The sequence below is a fragment of the Chiloscyllium punctatum genome, chromosome 14 (genome assembly GCF_047496795.1).
Source record: "Chiloscyllium punctatum isolate Juve2018m chromosome 14, sChiPun1.3, whole genome shotgun sequence".
In the NCBI taxonomy this organism is placed as follows: Eukaryota; Metazoa; Chordata; class Chondrichthyes; order Orectolobiformes; family Hemiscylliidae; genus Chiloscyllium; species Chiloscyllium punctatum.
The window spans coordinates 75,328,822-75,344,365 of record NC_092752.1 but is presented as its reverse complement, the minus strand read 5'-3'; the positions used below and the strand labels follow the sequence as shown (position 1 = coordinate 75,344,365).

The window sequence follows — 15,544 nt, the reverse complement described above, 5'->3', positions numbered from 1 at the left end:
GTGTAAACCAGAGGTGTGAGATGCAAAATAAAAATGCAGTAGTGTTATGTGGAAAGAGCAACCAAAATGTGACTCAACCCGTGAATGTGGAGCACCGTAGTATAATAACCCATAATCTCCCGGTCTCCTCAGCACGTTTTGGAAAGGGGTGACATGTGACCTCATCAAGGTTACATGTGGTGAAATCCGTGGATGAGAAATGTCTAGAGCTAAATTGATTCCACATCATACTGTTTCTGCTTTCACCAGAATTACAATAACAGCAAAATTCAAGAAATAGCCATGCTCGTCGGAATGAACATCTGTCATTGATTCATTCTGAATCAGAACTGTGTCAGAATGAAACAGCAAACAAGAATTTCCCGTCATATTCACACCCACATTTTGCCTTGACTCATAATTTCTTCAGTGACGTTCTCTCTCACGTGAAGAAGTAGCCATGGAGAGGGATATAAAGACGAGGTTGCGGTTCAATAGCCATTCTCATATGGATTAACTGAATTGGGTTAAATCGCAAGAAAAGCTGTTTTGATCGTTTCATTTTATTAATTAAACTGAAAGTCACACTGTTCATTGTAATAATTGGAAGTGAATAAGATTTATCTCATTGGAACGATTAAAGATATATGCAAATTTGTTCTGATTTATTTCAGCTGAAAGAAAATACTGCTTAGAAAAAGAGACGATTAAAGTCCAAAAGAAAAACCAACAGTTCTGTTGCTCGTGCTTTGGCAGAGTTCAATGATCACTAAATGGACCAAACATCATGGTGATCACATCTTTTAGCCACGTGATTAAAGCAGGAAGTCGATCTCCAAGTAACGGTTCACTTACCGCTCATTATGTAATATCTTTCCTTTACAATAAAAAAATCCACTGAGTTCCATTTGCAATGCTTCAGATGGCATAGTATGCCAAATCTTTCCAAATCCAGGGTATTTGGAACAAAATCTTATTCAGCTGTGCATGTTCACGTAATTTCTAGACTTTTAAAGTCAACCAACTGAGACATTGTTTCCCCGCGGCTTCCAACCGACTACACCCCACCACTACAACTTTACCTCGCCACAGGCTATTTCTATACTTGTGAAATTTATTCCTTGTATGTCACCAAATGTGCCTTTCCAAATATTTTGAATAACAGATTCTTGGAGTGTCAGCGATTCTGCTCTCATCATTTCTTTGTCCCTCAAAGGTTTTGAAGGTTTGACATTTAAATATTTATTCACTTGAACACAAAAAACACGAGTCACAAAAATACCAGTCACAACTAAAAACAGTCAGAAAAAGCATTGGCTCGTTACAATAAGACCCTTATGAAAAATGTTCTACTCAACAGTAATTCGACGACTGTGAACATCTTCATATCGTCCTTGCAAAGAACACTCTTATTATTCCTAAACTTTTATTATCCTAATTTATTTCGACATTTGTATCAGAACTAGGAAGAAAACGAGAAGCAATTCACGAGTATTTGCAGGAGTGAAAGTCAAAATAAATTAATTTTACAGTGTCACCATTCAGTATTTTCTCTGACTAAGCAGATAAAGATGTTTAAAGTGCGAGCTCAAAATGTTTTCACCTACAGTTGTACTAAGTCAAAATTAAGTTACTTTATTGTGCGACACTCCAACTGGAACCCTGATTGGAAAGCGGCTCCGTATGTTGATGTTCGAATCCTCGGTCATTTGTAATAAAGCATGGTTATTGGTTTTAGTGAAATATTTCCTGTGCAATTACTGAAGTCAGATGTAAGAAATCAAGTGCATGTATTGGGTGGAATTGTTCACCAAATATTTACTGTGGTTCTTGTTCTCAGGAACAATAAGATACTTCCTCAGGTTTTTCTCCTGAGCAGTAATTAGATGACCAGGAAGACTTTGTGTGACTGTATGCGCCGTGTCTGTGAGCATTTTTTAAAAATTACATTGAGATATTTTACTAATAACGGAAGGGATTAATAATCGTGTGTTAAAAGTCTTAACTAATGTCATATTTTCTTTATAAAATTACGAGGATTCCTTTGTGCAACAATGATTTGGAGATGCCGGAGTTGGACCGGGGTGGACAAAGTTCAAAATCACACGAAACCAGGTTATAGTCCAACAGGTTTGTTTGGAATCACTAGTTTTCAAGGTGCTGCCTCTGTATCGGGTGATCTGATGCACAGACAGCGCCAGGTAAACCAATGCTTCCAAATAAACCTGCTGGACTATAACCAGGTGTTGTGTGATTTTTTTAACTTCGTGAAACAAACTGAAAAACCACATGTGATAAGTGAGATATATGCAAAATCGATTTTCAAAGCATTTCATCTTTACAATCAATTTGACTCGGCCATTGGAAAAATAAGGTAAAAACAATGACTGCAGATGCTGAAAATCAAATACTGGATTAGTGGTGCTGGAAGAGCACAGCAGTTCAGGCAGCATCCAACGAGCAGCGAAATCGACGTTTCGGGAATAAAGGCAGTGAGCCTGAAGCATGGAGAGATAAGCTAGAGGAGGGTGGGGGTGGGGAGAAAGTAGCATAGAGTACAATGGGTGAGTGGGGGAGGAGATGAAGGTGATAGGTCAAAGAGAAGAGGGTGGAGTGGATAGGTGGAAAAGAAGATAGGCAGGTCGGACAAGTCAAGGAGACAGTAAGTGAGCTGGAAGTTTGAAACTAGAATGAGGTGGGGGAAGGGGAAATGAGGAAGCTGTTGAAGTCCACATTGATGCCCTGGGGCTGAAGTGTTCCAAGGCGGAAGATGAGGCGTTCCTCCTCCAGGCGTCTGGTGGTGAGGGAGCGGCGGTGAAGGAGGTCCAGGACCTCCATGTCCTCGGCAGAGTGGGTGGGGGAGTTGAAATGTTGGGCCACGGGGCGGTTTGGTTGATTGGTGCGGGTGTCTCGGAGATGTTCCCTAAAGCGCTCTGCTCGGAGGAAAAATAAACCGAACTCTCAGGCAGTTCATCAATTGAACATTCAGTAGAAATTAAACTTAATAAAAGACATAGCAATAATGAGATGAATTACAACATTGAATTGTATAATAAAGGTAATCTGAAGAACTGAAGGGTAATAGCAAGTGGCATTTGCTTCATTTTACTGAAGAAAAATCGAACTTTTTTTTCATCTTGCTTGGACTAGAAAATAAGGATAAGTACATGTGAGGTGTTCAAATATACAATACTGATGTGCTAAATGCTTATTGAATCTCTTCTGCAGAATTAAGTTCACAGAATAAACAATGTTTGGGCATTCATGATCTGATTGGCATTAAAATCCTGTTGTCCACCATATGCATAATAATTGGATGTAGCAAGGTATTTTGATTTTAAAATCAAATGAATTTCATTTCTTAGATATATTAAATTTTGAAAACTACTAAGTCCTCAAACTTAAAATTTAGAGACAATGCAATGTGATACATCCTTTTATTAATAACCTGCAGATAAAAGATTGCAGATTGTGAGATTATTAGAATGAATCACAGACAGAAGCAGATCCAAAACTGGATTTAAAAACAATGCAAACTCCGCTTAGTTATATTCTAATCACCATTCTAAGCTGCTCTGATGCATCTCTGTTCAAGATGAACTCACACCTCCAACAGTAATTATTGGTGAAATGGCATTAGATATCTCATAATTTATCAGGTTGTGATTACTTTGATTCTCCTAGGAGAGAGACACTAGTAGAGCTCCACAAGTTCCTTTCGTTATCTTCCCACCAAGGAAGGGTGGGATTATAATCGATTGGGATTACTCAAATGCAAACGAACCAGTGTTCATTCCGATAACTGGGCTGGTAATTAATTAGACTGTTTCTGTGTAATCGACTGAGAATGAAATGGCAATTCACAATAATGATGGAACTAATCACATATGCTCTTACTTAAAAATTAAGATTATGATAATTGAGAGAAAGATAAATAGACACATCATGCACTTATTGTAAATTCATAAAAAAATACAACTGCTGTATATGTTTAAAGTGTTTTTTTTCTTATAATAGAAAGATCATTAGAACATTTAGCAGTAGGACGCAATCTGAAGAAAATGTTATTCACAGTGACTATTCAGCTGCAGAGAACTTCCCCTCCTTCCACAAACGTATAACTTCCAACAATTCCATATTCACTCTGATTGATAAAGGAAAGAGCAAACAGCTGTAAAATCCTTTTTTCTTGTTTACACAAAATGTCACAAATTTGAAATTTATTTTAGCTTTAAAATATTTAAATCTTACTGTGAACAGAAATACAATAAATCTTGGCGTTGAAGAACAATATAATCAAACCAAATTAAAATACACATTGATATTCACAATAATTGGGGGAGTGAACACTGCAATTTATTTCCACCAGTTGATGTACTGAGCCATAATTCCAACTTCATACTCCATTTGGATAGGCAATGGTTAGATATTAGCAATAACAAAATTATTATTATACTGTCAGTGAACTGAATATTAATGAGAAATCTCACATTGCTATTTGAATGAGCAATGTGTCGAAATAAACAGTAATTATTGGTGAAATGCCATTAGATATCTCATAATTGATCAGGTTGTGATTACGTTTCTTGTAGAAATGAGTAGCATTCAAATATTTCCAATGAGCATTGGGTGGAAAAGCAATGCTTTTTGGTGTAGACCTGAACGGTTTTTTTTAATTGCAGTATCGGCACTAAGAAATAATGGATTAAACTGATGTGCGAATCTCACCTTACTGAATGTTTCCAAGCTTTCTAACATGTTTCTAGTTCAATCTTCAGTATAAAAAGGGTAATTTTGGCTCAGCACATCTGTAACTGTAAACATTTCAATACATCACCAAAGTTATTAATCTGACAATTCAGAACAAATATAAAAAATATACCTCTGTAAATGTCATTGACTATATCTTTTGATTATAGTTAAGTTCATTCTCTACTTACTTTATTCGTATTTCTGACACCAGTGATTAATATTGATTAGATTAAATGTCATATGAGTGAGACATTAGTTTTCTCTCAATGATCTGTGCAGCACAGGAATAGGTCATTTGGCCCATAACGTTGTGCTGAACATAATGCAAAAGACACTCACCGCTTCGGCCTACCCTTGGTCCATATCCTTCCAAATTATCTAAATGAACAGTAAAGAGCCTTAACGCATCTGCCTCTCCCACCATCGCTGGAAGTTCATTCCAGACACCTACCCCCACTCCCGTGTAAAAAAACAAATTGCCCCTTGAACTGTCTCCCCTAACCTTAAACGCAAGTCACATAGTTTTGACGTTTCAACTCTGGGAAAAACATTCAGAGTGTCAAACCTATCTATGTATCTCATGATTGCATAGACTTACATAAAGTCTTCCCCCAGCCTCTGCCACTCCACAAAAAGGTAGAATGAGTTTTTCTCGCCTCTCCAAATCCAGACAGCATCCGGGTAACTGCTCTCTGTACCTTCTCCAAAGCCTCCATACCCGTCTTGTAATGTGGCAAACAGATATGAATACAATCGTTTAAGTATGCCTTAACCAAAGTCTTATAACATGACTTTGGTTACAACATGACTTCCTGACTCTTGTAACCAGTTCCGTGACCAATAAAGACAAGCATGCCATTTGCCTTCCTTACCACCCTATCTATTTGCATGGTCATTTTCAGGGAGCCATGGTCTTGAACGCCAAGATCACTTTGAACAACAAAGCTGTTCAGGGTCCTGCCATTATGTACTTTTCCTTAGTATGAGATCTCCCAAAGTGAAACACCTCACACTTATATGGATTAAACTTCACCTTGAATTTCTCTGCCCATATCTGCAATTTATCTTTTATCCTGCAGTATTCCTTGACAACCTTCTACATTATCCACAACTCCACTGAACTTTGTAATGCCTGCAAACCTATTAACTCACTCAATTCGATTTTAATCCATGTCACTTATATCCATTTTTATCACAAACAGAAAAGTTTCAGTACAGATCCCTTTGGAAAAAAAGACAGAAAATGAAAGAAATGCAGAATTCTTGAATAAATGCGGTTTTTCAATGACAGAACAATGCTGATGAATAATCTCTGAAGGTCTATTTTTGTTTTTAAATTAACCCAATATTTTAATTCTCAGTTTTCTGATCTTAATGAATACCGAGTAAAAAAAAAGCTTTGAAAATATTGAATCATTTTAAGTGTTGAGTTCTAACATTAATTGTTAGTTTATTGTCATTTCAATTACCACACCATAATGTATTTTAATCTTAGTATTGAGCATCAGGCGATTCACATTTCAGTTTAATCCATTATTTCTGATTGCCAGTATCATAATGAAATATTAACTTTCTTTTCAGGTCAACAGACCTGCAATCCACCAATGGTTTCTCATCCAAAATTCATAATAACTATCTCGTTTTCTTTCATTTGAATTCTCATATTAATGGAAGGAATATTAATCAGCCTTGTCAATTAAGAAGTGGCTAACTATTTTTCACATAAATATTTCAGTTCTTTCCAACATATTGCACAATTACATTGCAATAAGGGTTTTCTCATCATTCTTAAATTTGCTATCAGCCATTTTAAAACTAATTATTGCAATTAACAAACCAGTAATCATTGTTGAAATCTAATATCTCCAACTTTTGATGAGGAATTACGGCTCAGTACATCAACTGATGCAAAACGTATTGCACTCTACAATCTCTTAATCTTACCAAAAATAGTTTGAAGTGTGGAAGCTTAGTTGGATTGAACTGACTGTGAGCAAAAATGCATTCTGAAGATGGGTCACTGGACCCAAAGCATTAACTCTGATTTCTCTTCACAAATGCTGCCAGATCTGCTGAACTATTTTCCAGCAATTTCTGATTTTGTTTCTGATTTCCAGTAGCCACCGTTTTTTGCATTCTTGTCCTGATAGTTTTTCATTTCAATGCCAACATTTCTGTTTTCTGATTATTACAATAAGAGCTAACTGTTTTCATGCTAAATATCATTTCAATTTCATGTATTTCTTCCATACGCAAAACAGAATTAACAAATATTTGTTCTCGCAAGGTTTGTGACGGTTTATACCTCAGGTTGAGGTTTAGGGTGTAGGTTTGCTCGCTGAGCTGTAGGTTTGATATCCAGACGTTTCATTACCTGCCTAGGTAACATCATCAGTGGCAACCTCCAAGTGAAGCGAAGCTGTTGTCTCCTGCTTTCTATTTATATCTTTCTCCTTGGTGGGATTCCTGGGTTTTGTGGTGATGTCATTTTGTGTTCGTTTTCTGCGGGGTTGACAGATGGCATCTAGATCTCTGTGCTTGTTTATGGCGTTGTGGTTGGTGTGTCAGGCCTCTAGGAATTCTCTGGCATGTCTTTGCTTAGCCTATCCCAGGATAGATGTGTTGTCCCAGTTGAAATGTTTTTTTTTTACACGGATGAAAAAAAAACACCATTTCGACTGGACCAACACATCTATCCTGGGATAGGCTAAGCAAAGACATGCCAGAGATTTCCTAGAGGCCTGGCACTCCAACCACAATGCCATAAGCACACACATTGATCTATATGCCATCGATCAACCACGCAGAAAACGAACAGGAAATGAAATCACCACAAACCCCAGGAACCCCATCCAGGAGAAAGATATAAATAGAAAGCAGGAGACAACAGCTTCGCTTCACTTGGAGGTCGCCACTGATGATGTTACCTAGCCAGGTAATGAAACGTCTGGATATCAAACCTAAAAATCAGCGAGCAAACCTACATCCGAAATGTTTGTTCTATTACAGTAAAACTTGAATTCTTAGAAATCACAATTTTGTGAAAATGAGGGAAGTTGTCTTTCGCTGAGTAGTCACATTGAATGACTAATTCTTTATTTCCAATTCATATGCATTACAAAGCAGTTTAATTTTAATTTCTGTATATGAATAATTGTTTCAAACATATCGAATTATTTGACTATCGTGACATTTTTATTTCATCGAGAACAATGTCGCTTCGTTCCATCAGTATTAGAAATTACTAATTATTTTAATTGGTCCATTACACACTGAACTGTCTAATACAATCCTAGTCCAATTATCACAATAAATATCTGAGCAGTTTCCCATTGAGTAACCATAGTAAGTATATGATTATAGTCCTGCCCATCCTGCATGGGAACATTATTGAGCGCTCTGGTAATGTCTGTACTAATACACCAGGAGGCATGGGTTCAATTCCCACCTTCAACAGAGATGTGTCAAAGCACCTCTGTGAGTTGGTTAGAACATATCTAGGTGTCTATTGAATTGCTTTTCAATCCAACATTTCCTCAACTTGTATCTGTTGTTCATTGCTATGACCACAATATCTGCACTTTATTGGCTTTAGGTCACTGATTAAAATATAAAGGGGATTATGCTGCTTCTAAATACCTATCAACTTTGCAGTATTAAAGATTCTACAGTGTAAATAATATTTAAATTGAGAGGGGAAAGATCTAAGAGGGATCTGACGGGCAATTTTATTCGTACAATATGTTTGGCACATATGGGATGAGCTGTGAGAGGAAGGGGCAGCGGCTGGTACAATTACAACATGTAAACGACTTTTGGACAGTTACATGGATAGAAAACATCCAGAGGGGTATGGAAAAAACACAGGAAAATGGGACGAGTTTAGTTTAGGAAACCTGGCCAGCATGCCAAGTTGGGCTGAATGGGTTGTTTCTGTGTTGTGCCAATCTACCATTCTACAATTCAAAGTTGACTGTGATTGGTAAAGGAGAGAACGAGCGTCTGTTAATTCTGTTTTGTGTCCAGAAATAAAGTGGAATGAATTTTAATTTTGTCATGTAAAATAGTTCACTCTTATTGTGATTAAAAACACAATGAATATGAACATTGAAGTGAAATATAATTAAATCAATTCAACTATGTTTCCATGGTTAAAGCAGAAATTGATCTTTACAATGATTGTGAGATTGTACACTGCAATATCTTCACAACAGTTCTTGCACTGAGCCATTATTGCACATTTATACCCCTTACTGAACTGAACAATTATTAGAAATTAGAATTTTGAAAATCTATCTACGCACTTAGAAGAAGGAGCAATTTAATTTTGCTACATGAGTGTGCAATGTGTAGACATGAACAAGAATTATTGCAGTGAACTGTAATTGCAGTTCCCTGAATTTCTACGGCTGAGATTAATGCGATCATTCAAATCAGTAAAAGTCAGATACTTGCAAAGTATGTTGGATGCACACTGGTTCTATTGTGGGATAGTTGACCTGAAAACAACAATATTGTTACAGTGGATTAAATTAAACAATAGATTAATTTAAAATGTGGATCACGTTAGAAATACAAACAAATTATTCTGCAATTATTATAAAGCTAATGAATTCAAAATAAATGCTGTAATCTGAACAAATAAATCGATTCAATATTTTAAAAACACTTTGCTCTGATGTTGATTAGACGTCCATTATGTTCAGTAAACTGAAAACTGAAATATAGTCGCGAGATTGATGGACTGGGAACAATACATGAGTCATTCAGTAATTATTGAAAATAATTTATTTTTGATGAAAAATTCAGACAATACAATTCGCAAGTTATTGTGTTTGTTGAACTAAACAAGAGATGTAGGTAACTTCATTTCTCGCAAAAAATACAGTAATGCATTTCATTCAATTCAATTAATTGTAGAAACATGTATTTTTAATTTATGTGATTTGAAACTGATCAATGTTCAAACATTAGTACCTGAATTAGGAAGAAAATTATAGGTAAAGAAAGTGAATATCTGAGTGACCACAAGATACAGTCAATGACCTTTGATAGAAAATCAATTTGCATGATTTTGTGATTATTGAACATTAATAAGTAATGTTGTAATAAAAATGAAAACAAAATCAACAGTTCCGAAGCAGCTGTTTGTTGTAACAAATTGAACATAAAAACACTTCTGCAGGGCACATGATCTGAAAAAGCAAAAAATCTCTTGACGTGATATATCAGCTAAAAGATACTTTCCTTTTTTTTTTGAAAAAGGGTACAACTTTCAAGAATTCAAAAGTTATCGTGTTTGTTGACCTGAACAAGAGATGTAGGTAACTTCATTTCTCGCAAAAGAAAAGTGGTATGGGAACTTTAAAAAAATTTTTAGCAAGAAAGACAATGTAGCTTTTAGTGTGATCATTTAAATGAAAGTGCATGTTCGTATGGAATTGAAATATAATCAAAGCAAATGAAACAGGATTAAAATAAACATCAACTCGAATTCCATTATTGAACTAAAAATCAACTAGCATTGCACTATTACAATAAAAATCAGCATTTGCTATGATTGCAAAACTGTACAGTGCAATGTGTTTCCACAAGTTGATGTATGGAAACATGATACTACACTTAGGGATGAATGTACTGGATTGAACTATTATTAAATATTGGATATAAGCAACAATTAGTCTGAAAAACATTTAATGTCAAACATTAAATTGGTGAGAAATCTGATTTTACTGTGCAACTGTGTAATGTGTAGACATGAACAGTGAATATTAGGGTAGAATAGCAATCTGACATGACTTAACTGATAAGGTTTCATATTAATTCCATGATTACTTTGTGTTTTCACATCAAGAGGAGATAACATATTTACTATGAATGCTTGGTTGTTTCATTAGTTGGTTTGTGGATGTTTTAACTTGGATAGAATGACTAATTATTTCATTGTAAGAAATAACATATTAAACTAAAATGGGAATCTCACGATGCTTGTCACAAAGATTTAACTGAATTACCGTCTGGTTAATGGAGTTACAATGAATTAACAATTAATTTTAGTACTCTGGCAAATTAAATGATTCGATATTTTAAAATTATTTTGCTCTAATGTTGATTAGACTTTTTATTGAGATCAGAGACTTGAAGATTAAATTGCTTTTTTGTTGGATTGACAAAAAAGATATTAGACATTCAGTGATTATTAATCATCATTGTTTTGTCATTCATAATTCTCAGTTATTCAACAATTTCTTGCTTTGCATTTCTTCTCAAAAAGAAAAATAATTTCATGGAATTTTTCATATCATCAATATTTACAAATTTGAGTCAGAGTTGGGAAGAGAATAAATAGAAAAGGAATGTGGGTATCACAGCAAAAATAGGTAACAGTATTTGTCGCACAATTATTTTCAAAATTTCTCTGAAAAAATGTTTAATCGGTTATGCGCAAATGCTTGAAGCTACACATATAGTGAGACATAATTACACTTTTGCTGTGATGAAGAGTTGGGAAACCTATCACAAACCTAAGTAATATTCAGGAATTTCTTCATCTCAATAAATGTCAGTATTAGCTTGCTCATCTATTAATGATGAAGGGTGATTATTGGTCAGAGAAAGAGGTGTGTAAATTATAAGATGGTGTCTATTGCATATCTTTGGATGGGGTGTTAGCGTGATGTTTGTTGTGGTTATTCATCTTGGGAAAGATAAGATTATTACAACGAGATATTCAGTGAACAGTGATTAGGTGACCTTGAAGACCATCGTTTGGTTTTATGTGCAGTGATTAAGAGTAATTTGATTTCAGTAGTATTGGGCTATTTTGCATGATTTGGCAAATGATTAATAATCTTGTGACAAAATTTTGAGGATGATCATGAGCTGTATACGATCCATCCAGTGGGTTGGTACAAACATCCTTCACTGTTTTCCTTCCCATGAGAGGCGTGTTATGCTCAGGAACTGGCTGGAAGCCAAGGTGCCAGAAAACTTGGTTCAACCTCTCCAATACACAACTCTCAGGCTGGTTGTCACTGGATCCCCGGAACTTTTGTGATCTCTTTTCTGGAGCTGAATGATGCTGGCTCTGTTTGATTTCATTTGAGCAGGTTTCTGTTCGATCAGATTTCTCTGGCTGTCGGTGAATTTCAAACATTCAATTTCGGGCCACAGGTCACTTGACCTCAGTCAATAATTAAAATAGAGTTCACTTATTGTGATAGCGATGTGATAATTAACGGTGGCGTTTTAACTAATGAAATGATTAAACATTTTCAATCAGTTTACACAGACATTAATTAGATATTCATTAAGATATGTAAACTGAGAAGTATAATCTACTTGAAGGAATACTGAATTGTAAGAAAGATTTAGAGTTAGTGTGTTTTCTAGAAGGAATTGTTTAATCATTCAAATAGGTCAGCTCTTCCTGAATTCTACGTACCTTCCATTGGTTTATTTGTAGCGAACACTCATCTAGGACTCATTTGATTTGTCTTTTAAACTGTGTTTCAAGATTTTAACGGGACATTGACATTGATCTGAGCTGAGAAGTCGGAGATTGAGTTCAACCTGGAAAAGTGTGAAGAGATTCATTTTCAAATTTTGAATTTGAATGCAGACTATTGAGTTAAATGTAGAATTTTTGGTAGTGTGGAGGAACAGAGGGATCTTGGAGTCCATGTCCATCGATCCCTCAAAGTTGCCACCCAAGGTGAGAGGGTTGGTAAGAAGGCACATGGTGTTTTGGATTTCATTAGTGGGTGCAGTATTTAAGACCTGCGAGGTTATGATGCAGGTTTATAAAGCCCTGATTCAATCATACTTGGAATATTGTGTTCGGTTCTGGTCACCACATTGCAAGAAGGGTGTGGAAGCGTTAGAGAGGGTGCAGAAGAGGTTTACCAGGATGCTGCCCGAACTGGAGGGCACGTCTTCTGAAGAAAGGTTGAAGGAGCTAGGGCTTCTCTCATTGGAGCAAAGCAGGATGAGAGGCAACTTGACCGACAGGCTTAGATAGAGTGATGAGAGGCTCAGATCGAGTGAACAACCAGAGACTCTTTTTCGCAGGTGGAAATGACTATCATAAGGGGGCATAATTTTAAAGTGAATGGAGGCATGCTTAGTGGAGATGTCAGAGGTAGGTTCTTATTACAGAGTGATGAGTGTGCGGAATGTACTCCCAGCAGTGGTAGTAGAGTCAGATACAGTAAGTATATCTAAGTAACTCGTGGCTACGTACATGAATGATAGTAAAATGAAAGGAATGGAGGTTAGTTTGATCTTAGAAGAGGATAAAAGGTTAGCACAACATCATGGACCAAATGTCCTGTACTGTGTTGTACTGTTCGATGTTCTATGTACTGAACTGAACAGTTATTACATATTAGCAACAAATAGATTTTCAAACCTCTATTAGCGAACATTAGAATAATGATAAATCTCACCTTGCTAATTGACTGAGCTATGTGTGGACATAAACAGGAATTATTGCAGGGAAAAGTAATTAAGGTTTTCAAAATTAATAAATTTGAAGTTACCAAGGTCATTCAAATGGCGGCCTTTGCGTGGAGCCGCAGAAAATGGGGGAGATACTAAATGAATATTTTGCATCAGTATTTAATGTGGAAAAGGATATGGAAGATATAGACTGTAGGGAAATAGATGGTGATATCTTGCAAAATGTCCAGATTACAGAGAAGGAAACCCTGGATGTCTTGAAACGAGTGAAGGTGGATAAATCCCAGGACCAGATCTGGTGTATCCGAGAACTCTGCGGGAAACTAGAGAAGTGATTGTTGGGCCTCTTGCTGAGATAATTGTATCATCGATAGTCACAGGTGAGGCGCCGGAAGACTGGACTTTGGCTAATGTGGTGCCAACGTTAGGGCAAGAAGGGCAGTAAGGACAAGCCAGGGAACAATAGACCAGTGAGCCTGACCTCGGTGGTGGGCAAGTTGTTGAAGCAAATCCTGAGAGACCGAACGTACATGTATTTGGAAAGCCAAGCACTGATCATGGATAGTCATCATGGCTATGTGCGTGGGAAATCATATCTCACAAACTTGCTGGAGTTTTTTGAGGAAGTAACAAAGAGGCTTGATTTTGGCAGAGCAGTAGATGTGATTTATATGGACTTCAGTAAGGCGTTCTTCCCATGGGAGACTGATTAGTAAGGTTAGATCTCACGGAATATGGGGAGAACTAGCCATTTGGATACAGAACTGGCTCAAAGGTAGAAGACAGAGGGTTGGGGTGGAGGGTTGTTTTTCAGACTGGATGCCTGTGACCAGTGGAGTGCCACAAGGATCAGTGATGGGTCCCCTACATTTTGTCATTTATATAAATGACTTGGATGCGAGCATAAGAGGTACAGTCAGTAAGTTTGCAGATGACACCAAAATTGGAGGTGTACTGGAGAGCAAAGAGGGCTACCTCACATTACAACAGGATCTGGACCAGATGGACCAATAGGCTGAGAAATGGCAGATGGAGTTTAATTCAGATAAATGCGAGGTGCTGCATTTTGGGAAAACAAATCTTAGCAGGACTTATACACTTAGTGGTAAGGACCTCGGGAGCTTTGCTGAACAAAGAGACCTTGGAATGCAGGTTCATAGCTCCTTGAAAGTGGAGTCGCAGGTAGATAGGATAGTGAAGAAGGTGTTTGGTATGCTTTTCTTTATTGGTATTGAGTACAGAAGTCAGGAGGTCATGTTGTGGCTGTACAGGACAGTGGTTAGGCCACTGTTGGAATATTTCGTGCAATTCTGGCCTCCTACCTACCGGAAAGAAGTTGTGAAACTTGAAAGAATTCAGAAAAGACTAACAAGGATGTTGCCAGGGTTGGAGGATTTGAACTGCAGGGAATGACTGAACAGTCTGGGGCTGTTTTCCCTGGAGCATTGGAGGCTGAGGGGTGACCATATAGTGATTAACAAAATTATGAGGGTCATGGATAGGGCAAATAGGCAAAGTCTTTTCCCTGGCATCAGGGAGTCCAGAACTAAAGAGGGTAGGTTTAGGTTGAGAGGGGAAGACATAAAAGAGACCTATAGGGCAAGTTTTTCACACAGAGGGTCGTAAGTGTATAGAATGAGGTGCCAGAGGAAGTGGTGAAGGCTGGTACAATTGCAACATTTAAGAGGCATTTGGATTGGAAAAGGAGTAGGAAGAGTTTGGAGGGATATGGTGGGATTAAATTGTGTTGGGAAATGTGGTCGGCATGGATGGTTTGGAGTGAAGGGTCTGTTTCCATGTTGTATGTCTCTATGACTCGATGACTCTTAATGAGAAAAAAGTCAGATTTTTACAAAGAGTGTTGTATCAGAAATCATTGACTCTTTTGTACGTGTGATGACCTGAAAGAAAATGGATTTTTATATTCGTGTATTGGTACAAGGGAACACTAGATTATTTCAAATATGAAATTCATTGTAATTGTTCGCCAGAATAAGTTAAAGCTTTATGTAATTATTGTAATGTTGATGACTTAATAGTTGCTGTTAGAATTCTGAAAAAAGAAAATGTTATACTATTTGTCCTAAGAGTCAATAAATTAAATTAATATATGAACCACAATATACTTGTTAGCAAATGTAATTCAAATTATTATGCAATTATTGTCATGGCAATGACTTGAAAATTAGTTTTAGAATCTAAACAATAAATTGATTCAATATTTTGAAAGCATTTTGCTCTGAAATTGATTGGATATTTATTAAGATCGGAAAACTGAGGGAATATAATGTAATAGCTCGCTTGATTGGATTGAAGAAGAAAATGAGACAGTTCATGACAGTGTCAGTGACCA

At 36.6% G+C, this 15,544-nt stretch overlaps 1 long non-coding RNA gene across 1 annotated transcript in view; it reads right to left on the bottom strand.

Annotated features, from left to right (window-relative positions):
- Window positions 1–2,826: 2,826 nt before the first annotated feature.
- Window positions 2,827–15,544, bottom strand: part of LOC140485781 (uncharacterized) — a 30,403-nt gene continuing 17,685 nt past the window's right edge. Inside the window, exon 4 of the long non-coding RNA XR_011962445.1 lies at window positions 2,827–2,912. This is a non-coding gene — a long non-coding RNA (uncharacterized lncRNA). The remainder of the gene's footprint in view (window positions 2,913–15,544) is intronic.